This window comes from Papio anubis, chromosome 6 (genome assembly GCF_008728515.1).
Source record: "Papio anubis isolate 15944 chromosome 6, Panubis1.0, whole genome shotgun sequence".
Classification (NCBI taxonomy): domain Eukaryota; kingdom Metazoa; phylum Chordata; class Mammalia; order Primates; family Cercopithecidae; genus Papio; species Papio anubis.
This window is the reverse complement of record NC_044981.1, coordinates 27,063,563-27,082,729: the sequence shown is the minus strand read 5'-3', so window position 1 is coordinate 27,082,729 and position 19,167 is coordinate 27,063,563. Positions and strand designations below refer to the sequence as shown.

General features: G+C 41.9%; 2 non-coding genes across 2 annotated transcripts; one reads left to right on the top strand and one right to left on the bottom strand.

Moving 5' to 3' along the window:
- The first annotated feature begins 12,086 nt into the window (after positions 1-12,086).
- Positions 12,087-12,160, top strand: TRNAI-AAU. Its single transcript has one exon. It is a non-coding gene; the product is annotated as a tRNA-Ile (tRNA).
- A 1,151-nt stretch (positions 12,161-13,311) lies between these two features.
- On the bottom strand, positions 13,312-13,385 carry TRNAI-AAU. The gene has a single exon. It is a non-coding gene; the product is annotated as a tRNA-Ile (tRNA).
- Between the last annotated feature and the right edge of the window lie 5,782 nt (positions 13,386-19,167).

Here is a 19,167-nt window from a genome sequence, read left to right as displayed (position 1 = left end):
TTGACTGTCAGAAGGTGATGAAAAAAGAGGTGGTATCTGCGAATTCATGTGACTGGGAGTTCATGTGTGGTGAGTGTGTCTAGGAGTCATCAGTCATTCTATTGTTTGTGTCACTCATACTGCTCTGGAAAGCATATGCTCAGTGATTATGTCAATCTGTTTAATGGACAGATGATGTACAACATTCATCTATTCTTTATTTCTTTTCCTATTTCAACTGACATTTGTCACTGTCTTTTTTCCTTTTCCAGCATTTCCCGGGTATCTGGAAGATGCTCAACAGTGAGATGGTGCTCTTCCTCCAAATCTGTTGACATGACAGGACAGTGCCGCTTATGAATCTCCGACAAATAGCAAAGTGGAAAACTGCTCTTGGCAGCTAAAACTTGAATTGATCACAATGTTTCAGGAAACAGAGAAGAAAGACAGTATTTCCCAGTTAGCAAGATCTTGAGTCTTATGATTTTTTTCTGACATTAAATCTGAAGCATAAATGGCATGAGTTTATTATTTTCAACAATTTGATTAGACATTTATTTCAAAGAAATTAATGAGTAGCCTACAATATGCCCCATCCTGAGCTAGGCTCTAGAGGTAACAGATAATCTGAAAAAATGGACGTGCCCGAGGTAACAGAGGGCTCAAGCCCTGATTTTCATTATAAAATTACCCAAAACAGGGTGGTTATATTTTAAATTGACAAATGAAACCTCGGAGATAAATACTCATGCACTATCACAGAAACATAGAAAAGGGGAAACTCTGTCACTCCAAATAATGAGGAAAAGCTTTCAGAAGAAGTTATAACTGATCCAAGACTTAATAGATGAAAAGTAAGAAATTGGCTGATGAGAGATGGAGGGGTTAGGGGAATTTGTCATTAGCGGCAGCATGGAGAAATAAGTCAGTGTTTGCAGAGACTCCAAGGAATTCTAAATTTGAGGCAGGGAGTAGGAGCAAATAAGACAAAATGAGAAAATAAGGGTTAGAGCAGGAAGACAGAGGAGTATCTTTCACTTAACACTTTAGTGTGATGTGCTGTGGAGAGTTAGGAAAGTTTGAAGAAGAAAAGTTATATTTTCCGTTTCAAGCTAAAGTCTCAATGGCTGCTATGCAAATGAGAAATTTAGGGGACCAAATATGGAGACAAAGGAGCAAGGAAAGCTTTTCTGCATACCTTAAGGTAAGGCCTCAGAAAATTTAATACTTTAATTGGATTACCTGAAAGAAAGGAGTCAATAGAGTAGACGTAATCATTGAAACGATTATCCAAGGAAAGTTTCTATAAATAGAAGCCTAGTATCAGACTTCTGAACAGTAATATAAAAAATTAGATCAGCATTAAAAAATAGAAATAAAGTGTGAACCAAGAATTACATAACAAGCTAAGCTAATCTTCAAGAATCAAGATTATGGAAAATAAATCGGGAGGCTGAGTCTGGAGAATCGCTTGAACTCAGGAGGTGGAAGTTGCCGTGAGCCGAGTTGTGCTGTTGCACTCCAGCCTGGGCAGTGAGAGAGACTCCGTCTCAAAAACAAACAAACAAACAAACAAAATATATATATATGTATATATATGACGACAACTAAACAATATCGTTTCTTCAAATTGAGGTATTAAGTGTTACTTAATACCCCCTCTGGCAGGTGAAATTATCTTGATGACTGTGCTTGGATTCAGCAGTGACAATCTATAGTTTGTATTCAGACATATTGGTTGCGTTCACAGCGTTCATAGATGATCGATATAAATGATGAAAAGCTAACACCCACTGTGGCCCGTTCGGGGATCCAGCCCGCAACCTTGGCATTATTAGCACAACGGTCGAACCAATTACGTTAACCGGTGGTGACGCGAAGTTCACTTCCCTCTTAACAAGATACATATATGTTAAAAAAAAAAAAAAAAAAAGCCGGGAGCAGTGGCTCACGCCTGTAATCCCAGCACTTTGGGAGGCCGAGGCGGGAGGATCACGAGGTCAGAAGATCGAGACCACCCTGGCTAACACGGTGAAACCCCGTCTCTACTAAAAATACAAAAAATTAGCCGGGTGTGCTGGCGGGCGCCAGTAGTCCCAGCTACTCGGGAGGCTGTGGCAGGAGAATGGCGTGAACCCAGGAGGCGGAGCTTGCAGTGAGCCGAGATTGCGCCTCTGCACTCCAGTCTGGGTGACAGAGCGAGACTCCGTCCCCCCTCCCAAAAAACAAAAACAAAAACAAAACAAAAAACTATTTTTTTCTCTCTTCACTTTTTTTTTTTTTTTTTTGAGACGGAATGTCGCTCTTGTTGCCCAGGCTAGAGTGCAATGACGCGATCTCGGCTCACCGCAACCTCCGCCTCCCGTGTTCAAGCTATTCTCCTGCCTCAGCCTCCCGAGAAACTGAGATTACAGGCATGCACCACCACGCCCGGCTAATTTTGCATTTTCAGTAGAGACGGAGTTTCTTCTTGTTGGTCAGGCTAGTCTAGGAACTACCAACCTCGGGTGATCAGCTCGCCTCGGCCTCCCAAATTGCTGGGATTATAGGCGTGAGCCACCGCGCCCGGCCTCAAGCAATTTTCTTATTCGAGTTCAAAATGGGTCGTAAAGTAGCGGAGACAATTCGCAATATCAACAACGCATTTGGCCCGGGAACTGCTAATGAACGTACAATGCAGTGGTAGTTGAAGAAGTTTTGCGAAGGTGAGGAGAGCCTTGAAGATGAAGAGTGTAGTGGCAAGACAATTGAGAGCAATCAGCGAAGTTGATCCTCTTACAACTACCAGAGAAGTTGCCAAATGACTCAGCGTCGACCATTTTACCTTGCGGCATTTGAAGCAAATTGGAAAGGTGAAAAAGCTTGGTAAATGGGTGGCTCATGAGCTGAGCAAAAATTTTTTTTAAAAAATCGCCGTTCTGAAGTGTCATCTTCCTTTATTCCACGCAACAACGAACCATTTCTCCATCGGAATGTGACGTGCGATGAAAAGTGGATTTTATACGACAACCGGCGACGATTAGTTCAGGGATTGGACCGAGAAGAAGCTCCAAAGCACTTCCCAAAGCCAAACTTGTACCAAAAAAGGTCATATTCGCTTTTTGGTGATCTGCTGCTTGTCTGATTTACCATAGCTTTCTGAACACCCGTGAAACCATTACATCTGAGAAGTATGCTCAAATCAATGAGATACACCGAAAACTGCAATGCCTGCAGTCAGCATTGGTTAACAGGAAGGGCCCAATTATTCACGACAACACTCGACTGCACGTCGCACAAGTAACGCTTCTAAAGTTGAGCGAATTAGGCTACGAAGATTTTCCTAATCCATCATATTCATCTGACCTCTCACCAACCGACTACCACTTCTTCAAGCATCTCCACAACTTTTTGCAGGTAAAACGCTTCCACAACCAGCGGGATGCAAGCATTTTCTAACTGTTCAATCCCGTAGCACAGGTTTTTACCCTCCAGGGATAAACAAACTTATTTCTTGTTGGCAAAAATGTCTTGATTTTAATGGTTCCTATTTTGACTAAAAAAGATGTGTTTGAGCCTAGTCATAATGATTTAAAAATTCACTGTCCGGGCCGGGCGCGGTGGCTCAAGCCTGTAATCCCAGCACTTTGGGAGGCCGAGACGGGCGGATCACGAGGTCAGGAGATCGAGACCATCCTGGCTAACACGGTGAAACCCCGTCTCTACTAAAAAATTACAAAAAACTAGCCGGGTGAGGTGGCGGGCGCCTGTAGTCCCAGCTACTCGGGAGGCTGAGGCAGGAGAATGGCGTGAACCCGGGAGGCGGAGCTTGCAGTGAGCCGAGATCTGGCCACTGCACTCCAGCCTAAATATTAATTTTAACGAATTGAAAGTATGAAGGGGCCGGGCGCGGTGGCTCAAGCCTGTAATTCCAGCACTTTGGGAGGCCGAGACGGGCGGATCACGAGGTCAGGAGATCGGGACCATCCTGGCGAACACGGTGAAACCCCGTTTCTACTAAAAAATACAAAAAACTAGCTGGGCGAGGTGGCGGGCGCCTGTAGTCCCACCTACTCGGGAGGCTGAGGCAGGAGAATGGCGTAAACCCGGGAGGCGGAGCTTGCAGTGAGCTAAGATCTGGCCACTGCACTCCAGCCTGGGCGACAGAGCGAGACTCCGTCTCAAAAAAAAAAAAAAAAAAAGAAAGTATGAAGGAAGAAACACCCTGTGGATAAAAATATGCTAAAAAGAAAAACATATTAAAAGTTATTAGGTTTGCGTATATCCAAAGAATCCTCCTCTCATTCTGCTATGGATTGCTGCACAGAAGAGAAAGTTTTTTGGGGTGTACTGGTTAGCACATCTGCCTACAAGAAAGGGGTCTCAGATTTTAAACTGATGAAAACAATAGCTTTTCCAAAAAGATTTCTCACTTTATCGAGAAATACAAATAATCACATTCCCTAAATGCCAAAGTCTTCCTGTTCTCTCTGTTGTTCCAAACTTAAATATGAAAGGTTTTCCCAGTTCTTCTAGAAAAAGGACTCTGCCAGATTTGGTCTAGGCCATTTAGTCATTTAGGCAAAAAGGTGCTGTTAAGTCTACATATTACCATTATACACACACACACACACACACACACACACACATTCTCTCTCTCTCTGATTCTTCTCTTAAAACACTTTTACGTTTTGAGGTGTTAATTTTGCCCACTTTGAAAACTAAAATAGGTAAACAATTTGTCAAAAGATAACATGTCTGTTTTAAATTTATGAGGTTAATAAATCAGTTCCTACATTCCAACATTTAACGTCAATTATGATTTATGGAGTAACTTTATTAAATTTGTGCCGCCTTTCATCTTTACTGTTTGTTTTTGCACACTTTTAACTGTTGCATGATTTATCACACATTTTGGCCAAGATTCTTCCCCTTAGTGAGTTATGTCTTTATTCATAGTAGGAGGAAATCATGTGATTCTACAGAAAAATGTATTTTCATGTATTTTATGACATTTAATTAAAAATAATAGAGTACTCATTACTAATCCATGCACACATCGTCAGTACACAATATAAATATATAAGAAAATACAACAAAACTGAAACTATGGTAGATTAACAGACTGCAAAAATTAGTGATGAGCCAACAATAAAAAATAAAATTTACTGTGTGTACACCAATAAAAATGTACACACAGATGATAAATTGGAAATGATACTTCCAAGGCACAGAGAGGCTAAATGCATTTCTTTATCCATTCATCCAACGGTGAACACAAGAATTCCATATATTGGCTGGGCGCGGTTGTTCACGCCTGTAATCCCAGCACTTTGGGAGGCCAAGGCGAGCTCAGGAGTTCAAGATCAGCCTGGGCAACATGGTGAAAACCCATCGCTACTAAAAATACAAAAAAAAAGAAAGAAAGAAAGAAAGAAAGAAATCTGCGGGGTATACTGACGTAGGCTTGTAATCCCAGCTACTCGGGAGGCTGAGGCACAAGAATCGTTTGAACCCGGGAGGCAGAGGTTTCAGTGAGTCAAAATCACACCGCTGCACTACAGCCTGGGCAGAGGGAGACTCTGTGCCACCAAAAAAAAAAAAAAAAAAAAAAAAAAAAAAAATTCCATATCTTGGTAGTATGCAGATAATCTCTTGGACATACTGATTTCACTTCCTTTAGCTGTATACCCACTAGAGGGTTTGCTGGATCATATGGTATCCCTATTTTTTATTTTTTGAGGAACCACCATACTGTTTTCCATAATAAATGGTATTAGTTCTTTAAATAGTTGATAGAATTCACCAGAGAAGCTACAGGTCCTGGGCTTTTCTTTGACGGGAGACGTTTTTATTACTGATTCAATTTCCTTATCTACTATTGGTCTGTTCAGATTTTCTATGTCTTCATGATTCAGGCTTGGTAGGTTGTGTATGTCTAGGAATTTTTTTTCATTTTTCCCAGTCCTTATCCTGCCTGGCAGACAACTGGACACACTCGACTCCCGGGCCCTCAATTTCTTCCCTTGGAGCACTGCCCAACACAAAGAGTGGGCCGTTTCCAGGGTTCAATCCACTGGCTCCTGGTAATTTTCTTGGGGTAATTTTCTGCCTCCCAAGAGATGGAGATCACAGAGCCTTCTATTGTTGGAGAAGGCCTAACAGAGGGAGCACTTAAACAGAAAAAAATGTACTCTACTGGGGGGCTAAGTAAAATTTCTGTGCTGTGTTTGAAAAGAAAATTTTTCACAAGTTGTAGTATTTTCTTTGTGTGACTCGTGAACTCCAATATTACTGATTTTAATAAATAGAAAAGCTTATCAATCTTGATAATTTCCTGAAAGAAAAGATCAATTCGATGTTACCAAATCTGGGATACCCAGAAAAATTTTCTTCTCCCCCTGGGAGAAAAATTGTCAAACATGAGGGTTTCTGTAGTGCAGTGGTTATCACGTTCACCTCACACACGAAAGGTCCCCAGTCCGAAACCGGGTAGAAACAACTTGCGTTTTTGAGGAATCCTTAGCTGAATTTCTCAGTGCACGTTTTTAGAATTGCACCCCCGCACCATCTTTAGCCGTTTAGGAGAGAAGGTTGTCCTTGTCACCTGTGGTGTGAATATAAACCAAAGTACCCCTGCCGCCTTTCTCCCACCAGAGCCCCTACCGTTTTCGACACGGAAAAAGTCCTCTTCAAAGCCAAGAGTCCATGTCTCCTCAGGTGGACGCGAACAGTCCCAAGCAATTTTTTGCCGAGCAAAGTATTATTATTATAATTGATGCTCTCATCGCCTGGTCCCCAAAAGACCTCAGGGACTCGGTTCGCAGGCAACTTGAACGATCTTTCATTTCAGGAACATTTTTCCTGCAGAGTCAATGCGAGGCCGAGATTTTGCTGAAAGCCACCGTTTCCGGGAGCACTGGGCAGACTCGCCTCTCCAGGTGCAGGCTGGGCTCCAGTCGCTCACTCGCTGCTCCTAAGTTTCGCTCCATGGGATCATCACAAGGTTCCACTTAGACTCAGGACGCTCCAGGAAGATTAGGAGTGGGATTAGGGTGTTTTCCTATATGTACATGTACTGAGGTCCTCGAAAGGAACCTGGGCTGGCAGATGTTCTCGCTGAGTTTCCCTCCCCACCCAAACTCAAGAGTCCAGCTCGGAGATTACTGCACTCAGGCCAAGGCCAGCCCCTGTGGGTAAATGGAGCCTACTGGCTCTGGATATATGGACCCGTTTGTGGATTTCTTTTTTTTTTTTTTTTTTTTAGGTATAGAAGGAGCCAAACAGCCACTCGCCTCTTTTCAGATTTATTCACGAAGAGATCAACCGGAATCCTAGAAAAGTTATTCCCAGGTGGGATGAATTCATTAATGAAGGAAGCGGCTCTGAGTAGGGCAAGTGGTAGACTGTAATGGATATGATGGTGTTCTACCTAGAACCCATTGGTTTTCTACATTGCCCAATGTTTTGTGGGGCAAGGTACGCAGACACCCAACATCCTGGTGTGCTGTTTGCTGCTAACTCAAAGCTGAGCTCTTTCCAGGAATTGTTCTAAGCTAAAGAAAGCTACCCTGTTTAAGATTATACCTTTTCTCTGGGATCAGCCTACATCTAAAGCCACGTCTATGAGTGGATACAATGACCCAGCTCCTTTTCCCCAATTCAGGACAATTCTAAAGGATCATTATAGCTCCAGAGCTCCCCATGGGAATGGTTGAGTCCTCTTTTGTTTATCATTCTTGGATACACAATAGACTTCCTTCGTGAAAACTATATCCTGGAGCCTGTTTCTCATGGAATACAAAAACCTAATGCACTCTGTTTTTTTTGGTTGAGACGGAGTCTAGCTCTGTCGCTCAGGCTGGAGTGCAATGGAGAGATCTGGGCTCACTGCAAGCTCCGCCTCCCGGGTTCAGGCCATTCTCCTGCCTCAGCCTCCCCAGTAGCTGGGACTACAGGCGCCCACCACCACGTCCGGCTAATTTTTTGTATTTTTAGTAGTGATGGGGTTTCACCATGTTAGCCAGGATGGTCTCAACTCCTGACCTCGTGATCCACCCGCCTCAGCATCCCAAAGTGCTGGGAGTACAGGCGTGAGCCACCGCACCTGGCTAATGCAATCTTAATATAAAACCGAATACAATCTCCTAGAGTCTGTTTACAAAGACCTACTAAAAACGGTATTTTAAAGCATATATCAGATTTGTCTCTCCTAAAATCAGAATTATAAAATAGCTTCCCGTTTTACTTGAACTAAAGCCAAAGTCCTAAGACCTCCTACAAGATCCTACATACTCCGATCCTCCATCTCTCTCTGATCTCATCTCTATGACTCTCTTCCTCCCTTGTGCTCTGGCCACTGAACCCTTTTACTGTTCCTCAAACATTCCATGCGAGTACCCACCTTTAGACTTTTATAGTGGTTGTGCTCTGCTTGTAACACCTCACATGTCAGATGGCTTGATTGCTCATTTTCTTCCAGTCACAATCTTATTAAGGCTGCACTAACAGCTCTGTTTAGCATTCCAACCTATTCCCATCACTCCAATTCCTCCTACCTGCCTCTATTTACCAATCACATTTAACACCTTCTTACATATTTTATAATTTATGTTTTTATTATGTTTGTTATCTATCTCTGTTTCCATCCTCTATGAGGGCAGATATTTCATTGGCGCAGTACTACTGATGCGTTGCTATGGTTCCCTGATGCCTGTCAAGTGTCTAGAACTGGACCTGTATAGTTGTTACACAAAGTTAAAGAGATCTTTTTAAAACGTGAATCTGGCTGGGCACAGTGGCTCACACCTGTAATCCCAGCACTTTGGGAGGCCGAGGTGGGTGGATCATTTGAAGTCAGGAGTTCCAGACCAGTCTGGCCAACATGGCGAAACTCCGTCTCTACTAAAAATACAAAAAAAAAAAAAAAAAAAAAAATTAGCTGGGTGTGGTGGTACATGCCTGTAATCCCAGCTACTGGGTACCGTACTAGGGAGCCTGAGGCAGGAGACTCGCTTGAATCCGGGAGGTGGAACTTGCAGTGAGCCAAAATTGCGCCACTGTACTCCAGCCTGGGGGACAGAGCCAGACTCCGTCTCAAAAATAAATAATAAACAAAATTTTAAAATGTGACTCTGTCCATGTGACTTTTCTGCCTTAAATCCTTGCATAGATTCCCATTATTGTTAGGACCAATTCAAAAATCCTTAACTTGGCCTATAGTGATCATAGTTCTTAGTTTAGACTTAATGTAGGTCAATTAACACCTGATAATTTATTTTTATTTTTATTTATTTATTTATTTTAGACGGAGTCTTGCTCTGTTGCCCAGGCTGGAGTGCAGTGGCGCTATCTTGGCTCACTACAAGCTCCACCTCCCAGGTTCACGCCATTCTCCTGCCTCAGCCTCCTGAGTAGCTGGGACTACAGGCCCCTGCCACCACGCCTGGCTAATTTTTGCATTTTCAGTAGAGATGGCGTTTCACCGTGTTAGCCAGGCTGGTCTCAAACTCCTGACCTCAGGTGATCCGCCCACCTCAGTCTCCCAAAGTTCTGGGATTACAGGCGTGAGCCACCGCACCCTGCCAATTTATTTTTAGTGCCACATCCACTTTACCATCAAGTATTCTGATTAATTTATAGTAATCTACTAGAGGGTTTTGCATCATATATTAATACATGTTCTCTCCTCCTCAGACTTCGTCTTCTACTAGTCGCCCTGTACCACTCCGCAGCTCAGTCTTAATCTCCAGACAGACTGAGGTGTCTTAGTTTCTCTCCCTCAGGTGTTTCTGCCCGTGTTGGTCTCTCTGAGGTTCACAAAATAAGGCCGCTGTTGTCTCCTTCTCCCTGCTCTCCACTCAGCCCCTTCCTTCTCCCACCTGATTCTATCACAGTCCCTTTACATCATTACTTGTAACCCCAAAACAATATTCCAGAATATAGTATGTCCCAACTAGAAAGTCTACACACTGATTGCCTAGTTTCACTTCGAATTTGTAGCAGGGAATTCAGGAAGAAGGTGTAGAAATGTGTCCAGGATCCTATTTGTGCTCAGTATAGTTAAAACAAACAAGCAAGCAAAAAGAGTGTTGGGATCAACCCTCTAAAGCACAGGGGGACAATGGCCATCAAAATTGCCAATGTAAATTTTCTTTGATGCAGCCTTTCCACATGTGCAAAGTATCATGGCATACATCAGATACAGTGTATGCTCATAGATACGGACAATTTGCAATAGGAGGATGGAAGTCTAAGCTATGCCCGTTGAACTATGGTATAAACACATATAACTGAATCCTATGCATATTTAAAAGAGAATGAAGGACATTTTTCTGTTCTGATATGAAAGAATTGCAAAAATATATTCTGAGTTAAAAAAAAAGCAAAGGGTTTAAAAGTGGATTATCGGAAAAAACCCCCACCCCCAATATTCAACGTGGGTTCTTTTCTATTTCCCTAAGCGTTGGCTGGTCTGAGAAATAAAGGGAAAGAGTACAAAAGAGAGAAATTTTAAAGCTGGGTGTCCGGGGAAGATGTCACATGTCGGCAGGTTCCATGATGCTCCCTGAGCCGTAAAACCAGCAAGTTGTTATTAGCGATTTTCAAAAGGGGAGGGAGTATACGAATAGGGCGTGGGTCACAGAGATCACATACTTTAAGGGCGACAAAAGATCACAAGGCAGGATGTCAGGGCGAGATCACAAAGTCAGGGTGAAACTAGAATCACTAATGAACTTCCATGTCCACTTGTGCATGCATTGTCATTGATAAACAAGGTTCAAGAGCAGAGAACCGGTCTTACTATAATTTGCCAGGCTGGAATTTCCTAATCCTAGCAAGCCTGGGGGCGCTGCAGGAGACTAGGGCGTGTTTCATTCCTATCTACTTCTGCATAAAGACACACACTCCCAGGGCGGCCATTTTAGAGGCCCCGCCCTGGGAATGCATTCTTTTCCCAGGGCTGTTAATTATTAATATTCCTTACTGGGGAAACAAGTCAGTGATATTTATCTCACCTGTTTTCAGTAATAAGAGAAATATGACTGTGTTCCGCCTGGCCCAGACAGTCAGACTTTAAAGTTATCTCCTTTGTTCCCTGAAAATCGCTGTTATCCTGTTCTTAAGGTGCCCAGATTTCATATTGTTCGAATACACATGCTCTACAAACAATTTGTGCAGTTAATGCAATCATCGCAGGGTCCTAAGAAGAGATTAAAGTAAAGACAGGCATAGGAAATCACAAGAGTATTGATTGGGGAAGTGATAAATGTCCATGAAATCTTCACAATTTATATTCTTCTGCCGCAGCTTCAGCCGGTCCCTCCATTCAGGGTCCCTGACTTCCCACAACAGTGGATAAAATGCCACTATTTGTGAAGAGAAAAAAGAAAACATTTGTTTAACTTTGTCTATGTGTTCAAAATCTCTGAAACAATAAAGAAGATACAAAAAACAATGATAATATTTTTGGGAGACAATGGCTGGGTAGAAAGATTGGTTTAACTGTCCCTGAGTGGTGTAGAGCCACATTTCTAGAATTCTCCAATACCAAGGTCTTCAAAGTGGGCTTTGATTTGAGATCACTCTGGAAGTCTGAGGCAACAGGTAGGGACACTTCCAAATGGAGGCTCCGGGCATAAGAAACCTAGGACGATCTCGACGGTGGGACCATCGAAAACAGACTCGTCGGGAATGTCCTTCAGATGCCAATTTCTAGGTTGTGTTAGTGAACGGCCCTTAAAAAACAAGGACTCACTAATATTTCACGGAGTCTGATTCACTGTCTGCACGTACTGATTACCAGACATTTAGAAAGCAACAAATGTTTCCATGGATTCCTGGACTATTCACAGCAGTTTGAAATTTTTAAGCGTCCTTTTTCAACTCTAGGAACATGGCTTAAAAACTAAAATAATAAAAATAAATAAAAGAAAAATGTTCTTTCCTTGTTTTGCTTTTGTTTTAAGAGAAAGTTTCTCATTTTTTTTTATTAAGAGTGTAAAGCAAGTAAGAAATTGTCTTTTCTTGTTAGACAAACAGGAATTATATTGCTAAATTTAATTCTGTCCCAAAAAAGGGATGAAGGTCGAGATTAAATGCAAGACAAAGAGGTCGGTGTTAACCAGGGTCTGTTAGCTCAGTTGGTTAGAGCGTGGTGCTAATAACGCCAAGGTCGTGGGTTCGATCCCCGTACGGGCCACCTCAGCACTTTTTCAGGGCAGTTCTAGAGAAACTCGTCGGTTTTCAGCCAGCTGAGGGCTACAGATAATTAACAAAGCAATGCGTTGGTTTTCAGCTAGCGAAGAAAATAAGTCCTCTCAGACGGTCCAAGTTCGCCGCCGCCATTTCTTAATCCATCTGAAACCTAACTCCATTCCCGAATCCCCAAAATTTCTACATCTTCTCAGGTAAAGTTCTTATTGTTTTCCACTAGGTGTAAGGGCTGGGGACAGAAAGCTGTTCACGGCAGACGACCCAAGACTGGGAGCACTGCCTAAGAAAGAAAAAAAATTAGAAGATTACTGGCTTTTAAAAAGTTATTTAAATGAAGCTCACTTGATCTCAAATTGTCCTTCCAAATTACTCCTGAAACCAATCTTCTTCCTCAAATTGTCAAAAGATACAAGATAAAGGGAAGACATTCTTAGGAGATTGTTATTATATGTCTCTGAAGACTCTTTCAGATTTAACTGACAGAAAAGATTGCCCTGAGAGGAAGCTATCGCTTTGAACATGGAGCACAGACTTGGTTTGGTTTATTTTGGTTTGGTTTCTTGTTTTGTTTTTAGGAAAGGATGAACTAGACAAGAGTCGAAGCTGGCCTCTTGTGATTAATAAACATGCATATTGCATACTGCTTCCAACTTGAAAGGGCAATTCAATATTTCTTCTCTGTTATCTCGTATCTCTTGTAACTTTGAGAAACAAGGTTGGTTTCAGTAGTAATTTGGAAGGACAGTTTGAAATCAACTAAGGTTTATTTAAATAATTTTTTAAAAGCCGGTAAAATTCTAATTTTTAATTTTTTTTTTTTTCCTTCGGCAGGACTCCCGATTTTGGGCCCTTTGCCCTGAACAGCTTTCTGTCCCCAGCCCTTACACCTGGAGGAAAAGAATAAGAACTTTACCTGAGGAGATGTAGACATCTGGGGGATTCGGGAACGGAGTTAGGTTTCAGAGAGATTAAGAAATGATGGCAGGGAATTTGGACTGTCTGAGAGCACTGTTAATTACTCTCAGCTCTTCGCTGGCTAAAAACCGACGAGTTGCATTGTTAATTACCCTTAGCTCTTCGGTGGCTGAAAACCGACGAGTTTCTCTAGAATTACCGAGAAGTACTGAGGAAAACATGTGGCCCATACGGGGATAGAACCCGCGAGCTTGGTGTTATTAGCCCCATGCTCTAACCAGCTAAGCTAACCGGCCAACAGCCGAAGTTTTGGGTCTCTTCCTCCCCCTCCCAGCCCATTCATCTAGACCCTCATCTTTTTTTGGTGAAAGCATTAAATTCAGCAATATAATTCCTGTTTGTCCCACAAGGAGAAACAATTTCTTAGTTACTTTAGACAATTCAATATCATATTACCTCTGATGATTCTGGGTAGTCTTTTCTGTCCTGTATAGTTTCCATGCCTGCACATACTCATGAGTATTAAGCTGAACACTGCAGAAGTTTTTTCTGGAGTTATCTCTTATTACAGCTCTCTTCTTTCTGGTATGCTGTCATATTAACTGTAGCTGCCCTAGTCTCCCAGTCTATCAACTCCTCATCAACTCTGGGAGTCCACCGGCTCTGCTTGGGTTCTGTCTTCCTTCACTGGGGCCTGGAAACTCAAGGCCATAGTTAGGGGCTAATCCTGGTGTTCACTTCCCCCTCTCTCCAATCATTCATTTTTTCCCCTGTGATTCAGGGGTTATTATTCTTCCTTACCAAATATTGTACGTCTTGAAAAGTGTCATTTCATCTTTTTTGTTAGGTTTTGGTTCTTTACAGCAGGAATGTAAATCTGATCCCTGTTATTCCAACTTGACTAGAATCATCTCCCAGTTATTTGGAGGATGAGGAGCTATCTGGAGGAGCTATTTTCTGCTAAGCGTTGCAGGCTTTTGGCACCAGAGAGGACCCTGTTATTATGTAAGTGCAGCAGCCTGTCTCCCAGGGCTGTCCGGAGATCTTGCAGCCTCAGGATTCTTGGGGCAGGCAGACACTGAACTGCGTCTCCAGGCTCTGACTGGGACAACATGTCTGAAGAGTTCAGGCTACAGGCCCCAGGGGGGCTAAATTGCCTGCTCTTCTTTTGGGTTTGCCCCGGAATGCTCTGTTTGACTGATTGGAGTGGGCACAGAGGTAGAGAGCGAGCTTGGGGGAGGGCAGGTTCTGGGACCAGGGGTCCGGAGGGTCAAATATAACTAAAATGGGCATTCGGATCTCTGCTGGACATCAACTGGTAGGTGGGATCCACGCACTTTTTCTTTATTTGTGCCCTGTAGCCACCAGTAGATATCCTTCACCTGAGGAAATTGGAACACCTTCGCCTCTGCACTCTATGGGCGTCTTCTGGTAAGGGAATCTGGGCGGTCCTCCCAGCGTCTGTACCTAGGAGGCCCCAAGGGTGGTTGCCATCTGGCACAGCCTAGGGGATTGTGAGTGGATGAATGCCAGCCGCCCAGAACCTGAGTTCCCCACAGCGAGTCTGCTCAGTCCCTGTCCTTCCCCACAACAGAGGGTACGGAGACCAGAGATCTGTGTGAACTCGCTTGTGGACTAGATGATTTTTGATAAGTTGTTAGCTGACGACCTTTAAATTACCTTTCTTGCAAAAGTTACATTTTACATCTATCGGTGGTGGTGTTAGAAAGAGTTGCTTGTGTACATCTTTAAAAGCTGCTTTGTTTGAAATTCTCAGGAGATTGAGTATCCTAGCTGCTTTTATTATGGCATAAATATTTAGCCACTAATTCAATTAGATCTTATGGTATTTATACTAAAATTATAAAATCCTAGTGACCCTACAATTGTATCGAGATAAGTAGGCTTTTTTCACCTTTTCAAATAGTTAACGTTCTAATTTTAAAGTGTATTTGGAGAAATAGAAGTTAGCATTTTTATTATATGCCCTGAGAACTTCTTTAGTTTCATTGAGAATCATTTCATGTATCTGATTTTGTAAATCAGTTACCCTTTAAAAATAATAATAATTTTTCACTGTTTTTGTCTTTTCTGTTTTCTCTATGAAGTAGCTAATATATCTTATCTATTGGAACTAATATAAAAGTTTCTTTTAGATACAAATCCATATTCCAAGCACACCTGCATTTTTTTCAGTGAACATTTTAAAAAGAGAGAACAGAAATAAATCTATATAAGAAATATGTGGGCCGGGCGCGGTGGCTCACGCCTGTAATACCAGCACAATCGAGAGGCCGAGGCAGGCGGATCACAAGGTCAGAGTTCGAGGCCAGCCTGACCAACATGGTGAAACCCCACCTCTACTAAAAATACAAAAATTAGCCGGGTCATGGTGGTGTGCGGCTGTAGTCCCAGCTACTTGGAAGGCTGAGACAGGAGAATTGCTTGAACCCGGGAGGCGGAGGTTGCAGTGAGATAGGGCCACTCTACTCTGCACTTCACTATTCCAGCCTGGGCGACAGAGCGAGACTCCGTCTCAAAAAGAAAGAAAGAAAGAAATATGTGAGAGGATTTAGAGAAATTATATTCTGTAAATCCGACAGTGGTCAACTTGCAAGTATTTTCCCGGGTGGTTGAGACAAAACCACTTAGATTCCACCTCTACCAAACAACTTGATAAATGCAAAAGAAGAGGAGAATGCTAACACAGGAACTCTGCCCAGAAACTAAATCAGCAGAGATGTCAGGTTAACAAACTGTTGACAGTTCCCCATCTCCAAAAAAGAACTTCTCATTGTTATAAAGGTGCTTAAAATCTAAACATGAACCCTGTGCCTAGCCTACAATTTTTTCAACAAACTGCAAAGAACCCTACACTAGTTATTAATATCAAGTTTCCACCCAAAATGGTCCAATAATTTGTTTGAAATACTTAACATGTGAACTGTTAACTTGGCAAACTACAATTATGATGAAGTTTTATAATAAGATTTCAACCAGCCTACTGCTAAAGTTTCACCATTGTAATTTCCCATGAGCCACTGCGCCCAGCCAGAATTTCCTTTCAAGGCTGAATATTCCATTGTATGTGTATACCACGTTTTGTTTATCCATAAATCTGTTGATGGATATTTGGATATCGTGAATAACACTGCTATGAATCTGTTTGAGCCCCTGTTTTCATTTCTTTTGGATATATACCCAAAAATGGAAGTGCTGGATCATATGGTAATTCTACACTTAACTGAGGATTGGCCGGGTGCTGTGGCTGACGCCTGTAATACGAGCACTTTGGGAGGCCGAGATGGGCGGATTGCCTGAGCTCAGGAGTTCGTGACCAGCCTGGGCAACACGGTGAAACTTGGTCTCTACTAAAATACAAAAAAAAACTTAGCCAGGCATGGCAACGCGACCCTGTAGTCCCAGCTACTCGGGAGGCTGAGGCAGGAGAATTGCTTCAACTCAGGAGGCAGAGGCAGGCAAGGTGCAGTGAGCCGAGATCACACCACTGCACTCTAGCCTGGGAGTCAGAGCAAGACTCTGTCTAAAAAAAAAAAAAAAAAAAAAAAGAGAATTTTGAGAAATCTTACTGTTTTCCAAGGTGGCTGCACCGCTTTTCATTTCCACCAGCGATACACAAGGGTTCCTTACCAATAAATCCTTACAAATTTATTTTCTGTTTTTTGATAATAGCCATCCTAATTGGCCCACAAATTACTCTAAAGTATACTTATGAGAGTCATATAGATTAATGGAATAAAATAGGGACTACAAAAATAGATGTACATGTATAATAAATTTGCTTTCAACATAGGTGCCTATGTGCTTTATAAGGAAAGGATAGTCTTTTAAAAAATGGTGCAGATACAAGGAGATAGTCATATGGAAAAAAAATTAACTTTCACCCTTATTTTAGAATACACAAAAAAATTAACTGAAAATAGATCATAGGCCTAAACGAAAGTGCTAATTTATAAATCTCTGAGAAGGAAATATAGGAGAAAATCATGATTATGAAATAGGCAAAGATGTCATAGGATATCTTTCACAAACATTAAGTCTGACAACAAATGCTGAGGAGGTTGTATAACCGGAACTCTCATACAATGCTTTTTGGAATGTAAAGTGCACCACCACTTTGGATAACACTGGTAGCTTCTTATAAAGTTAAACACCCACTTACTAAATGACCAGTAATTCCACTTCTAGGTATTTCCTGGAAAAGAAGTGAAAACATATGCAATGGTTAATTTTTCATGTCAACATGGCTAGCTCATAGTACTCAGATATTTGATCGAACACTAGTTTAGACGTTGATGTGAAGGTACTTCTAGATGAGATTAACATTTAAATCAGTACACTTTGAGTAAAGCAGATTGCTTCCTACCAGTTGAAAAATACTTAAGAGAAAAAAGACTAACTTCTTTCCCCAGGAAGAGGGACTTCTGCCAGGAGACTGCCTTTGAGTTTTAGCTGCCACAGTAACTTTTCCTGGATCTCCAGCCTACTGGCATACCGTGCAGAATCTGAATTGGCCAGATTCTACAATCATGTAAGTCCATTCCTTAAAATCACACACACACACACGCGTGCACACACATACACACACAAACACATACTATTGGTTGTCTGTTTCTGAAGAACTCTGGCTTATATATGTCTACACAAAGACTTGTTACACAAATGTGCACAGCAGCCCTATTTATAATAGCTAGAACGTGAAAATAATAAAAATGTTCACCCACACATGAATGGAAAAACAAATGGTGGCATGTCTGTACAAATAGAATACATTTTACCAATAAAGTGCTAATAAATGGAATAAATTACTGATATGTGCAACAACATGAATGAATCTCAAAAATGTTCTGAGCAAAAACCAGGAACTAGAGTACATAGCATATAATTCCATTTAAATTCCAGAAAAGGCAAAACCATCATAATGGAAAGGGCCTATAGTTGACTGGAAACTGTGTGGTTGGAGTGTGACTGACTGGGAAAGGGCATGTGTTAGTTTCCTATTACTGCTGTGAAAAATTACCACAAACTTAATAGCTTAAAACAACACAAATTTTTTATCTCACAGCTCTGGATGTCAGCGGTCTAGAGTGAGTCAGCAGGGCTGTCTTTCTTCTGTAAGCTCTACAGAATCTGTTTCCTCACCTTCGCCAGCTAGAAGAGGCTGCTGGCATTACTTGGCTCATCGCCCTGCATCACTCCAACCTTTTTTTTTTTTTTTTTTTTTTAAGATGGAGTCTCACTCTGTTCCCCAAGCTGGAGTGCAGTGGCGCGATCTCTGCTCACTGTGACCTCCGCCTCCCGGGTTCAAGCAATTCTCCTGCCTCAGCCTGCTGAGTAGGGAGGATTACAGGCGCATGCCACCATGCCTGGCTAATTTTTGTATTTTTAGTAGAGATGAGGTTTCACCATGTTGGTCGGGCTGGTTTCAAACTCCTGACCTCAGGTGATCCGCCACCTCAGCCTCCCAAAGTGCTGGGATTATAGGCGTGAGCCACTGTGCCCCGCCTCATCACTCCAACTTTTGCTTCCACTGTCACATCTCCTTCTCTGACAATGATCCCTCTTAAAAGGATCCTTGTGATTATAATGCCCAATCCAGGTAATTGAGGATAATCACCTCATTTCATAATCCTTAATTTAATCACAGCTGCAAAGTTCCTTTTGCTGTGAAAGATAACATTCACAGGTTTCAAGGATAAGAATGTGGACATTGTTGGGGGACCACTATTCTCACTATCACAGGCCACAAGGGAACGTTTTGGGATCATGGAAACGTGCTCTACTTTGATTGTGGTAGTTGTTACATATATGTATAAATATGCCAAAACATCAAATTGTATACTTTATCATATGTAAATCATCCCATAATAAAGTTTTTCTTAAACAAAAAAATCATAATCTTGCAAAACTGTTTTGGATTCTGTTTTTTCCACATAACAATATCTCAACAGCAACTACCAGACGTAGAATAACAACTAATTATTGCATTCTAAAGAGTGGAGAAATCAGTAAATATTTGCTAAATTAATACATATTCTTGTACTATTTTATGCTGTT